The sequence below is a fragment of the Mandrillus leucophaeus genome, unplaced genomic scaffold, assembly GCF_000951045.1.
Source record: "Mandrillus leucophaeus isolate KB7577 unplaced genomic scaffold, Mleu.le_1.0 Scaffold289, whole genome shotgun sequence".
In the NCBI taxonomy this organism is placed as follows: domain Eukaryota; kingdom Metazoa; phylum Chordata; class Mammalia; order Primates; family Cercopithecidae; genus Mandrillus; species Mandrillus leucophaeus.
In genome coordinates, this window is record NW_012103020.1 from 1368943 (window position 1) to 1372723 (window position 3781).

Genomic DNA, 3781 nt, shown 5'->3' on the forward strand with positions numbered 1-3781 from the left:
CTCTCTCTCTTTCTCTCTTTCTTTCTTTCTTTCTTTCTTTCTTTCTTTCTTTCTTTCTTTCTTTCTTTCTTTCTTTCTTTCTTTCTTTCTTTTTTCTTTCTTTCTCTCTTTCTCTCTCTCTTTCTCTCTTTCTCTTTCTCTCTCTCTTTCTCTCTTTCTCTGTTTCTTTCTCTCTTTTCTTTCTTTTTTCCTTTCTTTTCAGTCTTTCAGCGGCTGTTTATAATTGCCCTGCCCAGAAGGGGGAAGGGGATTCAGGTGGTCCCTGATCCCTGCAGCTCAGAGCAAACTCCCACGTGTTTCAGGAGACTTAAACTTTCTTTTCCTATGCTAAGTTCTTCCCTTAGGTACTCTACAGGCTAAGCACAGAAAGCCCACCTGGCACCCTAGTCTCATTAGAGTTCATGGCTATTCTTATAAGGCTCATAGGAGGAGGTAGGCCTTGGAGGGGAAAACCTGCACGTGGTACTGGTGCCCACCTAAGGTCTAAGACATCTAACACTCTAAGATTGGACCCCACAGGAGGATGCTCCCTGGGTCCTGTGGACCTCAGCCTGTCCAAAGGGGACGCTCTTGGCAGAGGCTCTGCGGTCTAGTACTAAATCCTCCTTAGAATTTCCTTTTCTTTTCTTTTCTTTTCTTTTGAGACGGAGTTTTTGCTCTTAATGCCCAGGCTAGAGTGCAGTGGCGCAATCTCGGCTCACTGCAACCTCCGCCTTCCGGTTTCAAGCGAGTCTCCTGCCTCAGCCTCCCAAAGTGCTGGGATTACAGGCGTGAGCCACCGCGCCCAGACCTCCTCCTTAGAATTTTCTGTCGCAATTGCAATGCTGCCTGGCCCCAACATTGTTTGGAATCTGGAGTTTACTGTCTAAAGGGAAAGTGGAATGGCATTGCATGTATCTAGGCTTTTGTGCTGCTGTTCTAAGCAGGGAACCTGGTTAATGTGTGACACCCTCCTTTGGTACAGTTTGGCCCCAGTACTCTTTGGAGTCTGGGGAGATTTGGTCTTTAAAAATCAAACTGCCATGGAAACTTCTTTAACGGAAATTTTGGTTCACAGCCTTCACTGGAGTATCTATTGGGGCAAGCTTGTATTGCTATCTCATAGCTAAGGTTCCAAGCTACCGGATCTTCATTTATGTGTGTGTATGCATGTCTAGATATGTTTATTTGTATGTACACTTATTGTTACATGTTGTGTCTACCAAAATTAGTTTATAAGTAAAAAAGCACTTATAAATTAAGTAAATAGGTCTAAGCAATTCTCAAGTTCACATTATTTAAAGTATAACTTTAATAAACAAGCTAGCTTTAAAATTATTGGTGGAGTAAAGATAGAAATGCCTTCAGAATTGTCAGCATACATTTTGTCTGAATTTTACGTTGGTTTGTCTTTGCTAGATATTTTTAAATGTCGTTGTTAATTCAAGCTGGGAGCTGCTTGGGGCGAGCCTGCCTCCCATTCTATTCAAAGTCTCACTGAGATAAATGCATATCTGATTGCTTCCTTGGGAATGGCTAATCAGGAAATCAAAAGAATGCAACTGTTTGCCTCCCACCTACCTGTGATCTGAAAGCCCCCAAGCTCCCTCCTCACCTCCAAACCAAGGTTCATTTTAAGTATGTTGATTGATGTCTCATGTATCCCCTGTTAAAAGTAAAAAATAACATACAGTGAATGGGATAAATGTTTCAGGTAGACTTTTTATGTAAATTAAAATCTTTTTTTTTGAGATGGAGTCTCACTCTGTCACCAGGCTGGAGTGCAGTGTCATGATCTCCGCTCACCGCAAACTCCAACTCCCTGGTTCAAGCGATTCTCCTCTCAGCCTCCCGAGTAACTGGGATTACAGGCACACACCCCCATGCCCGGTTAATTTTTGTATTTTTAGTAGAGACAGGATTTCACCATGTTGGCCAGGATGGTCATGATCTCCTGACCTCGTGATTGGCCCGCCTCGGCCTCCCACGGTGCTGGGATTACAGGAGTGAGCCACTGCACCCAGCCCATAAATTAAAATCTTAAAGTTATTTTTAATGCTTGTAGAAAGTAAAAAGTTTCCTCTTCAAAGTTCCCCCTCTTGTTAAGTAATAAGTCGTTAAGTGTTAGAAATAATAGTTTCTTTTAAAGACTTTCTTCAAGCCTCCTTGCTTTGTGCTAATAACTCTTTATTAAGCTCTATCCTATGTAACTGTTGGACATGCTCACAGTCACGTTCCAGCTCACAGCCTATGCCCCTTCCTTATTTGGAAATGTTATTTCTTCCTTAAACCTTTCATAAGCAACTTCTTTGTTCTTCCCTGCACTTACCTATTTAGAAAAGTTTTAGCTATTAGCAAATCGGGTATCAGTTTAAGAGTGTGAGGTCCCGCTCCAGCCAGTGGATGCAGGGCACAGCAGTAAGGCTGACCCAAATGCGTAAGGGATAAATATGTCTGCTTTTCCTTTGTTCGTGTGTGTTCTCACCCTTTCTGCAGAAAGTAAAGATTGCCTTGCTGAGAGATCTTTTGTCTCCATGCTGACTTTTCTTTGTGGCACTGATTATCTATTTCTAACAAATTTGGTATTTCTAACAATGCTCATTTAATATCTGAGTCATTTCCAATTAAGAACGGGTTGTAATATAGGAATATGTTTCTGAAATTGTGGAATTGTTCTTATCTATAAATGTCCATATCTGATAGTTCAGGATTTCTTGCTTTTTAGGGTTTCACTAAAGTTTTAGGTTAATAAGGATAAAAATTACAGTTAACATGTAATTCTGTATATAAAATGTGCCAGAATCGGTTATTAGTGGAAAAAAGAATAATTTTGTCTAATTCAGAAGTTATGTAAAAGTTAGTTCAAATTACAGATTTGCAAAGGTTATTTATGAAACAATGTAGTAAGGAGCCATTAAGTAGGGGAGAAAGATGTGGAAAAAGTTCAAATAATAAAATATTCTTTAAAACCTGATAAAGAACTGGAGATATTTGGCTAATTAACATTTTCATAGTTAAAGCTCTTAGTCTTGATTAAAGCAAAATAAGAAGTATTGTAAAAAATGCATTGGCATTGGCAGTTTGGCAATTCTTGTTTTTTTTTCTTTTGTTTGAGGCAGAGTTCTGTTCTCATTGCCCAAGCTGGAGTGCAATGGCGCGATCTCAGCTCACTGCAACCTCTGCCTCCCAGGTTCAAGTGATTCCCCTGGCTCAGCCTCTGCCTCCTGAGGAGCTAGGATTACAGGTGCTCACTACCACACCCAGCTAATTTTTTGTATTTTTAGTAGAAACAGGGTTTCACCATGTTAGCCAGGCTGGTCTCGAACTCCTGACCTAAGGTGATTCGCCCGTCTCTGCCTCTCAAAGTGCTGGGATTACAGGCGTGAGCCACCATGCCCAGCCGGCAATTCTTTTTTTAACATAGTTAAGCATGAAGCTGGATTTAGTGTAAAGCCAAATTTCACATACATGCTTGCATTGCTTCATACTATGTTTACTGTTTTGTGTGGATAGTGCCTAGAGTACTTATTGGTCATGTGCCTAAAGTGGATTTCTTGATTGCACAGAATGTATAATGATATTGGTGAACGTAGGGAGATTGATTTGTGTATCAGGAACAAAATATTGATTATGTGGGTTTTTTTGGGCCCTAGGGTAACTGTAACCTCTAAGGTAAATTGAGTAGGAGAATTTAGGGTTGGTTTCCTGTTTGTTTTTACCTCTTTTTTTTTTTTTTTTTTTTTTGAGACGGAGTCTTGCACTGTCACCTGGGCTGGAGTACAGTGGCACGATCTTGGCTCAT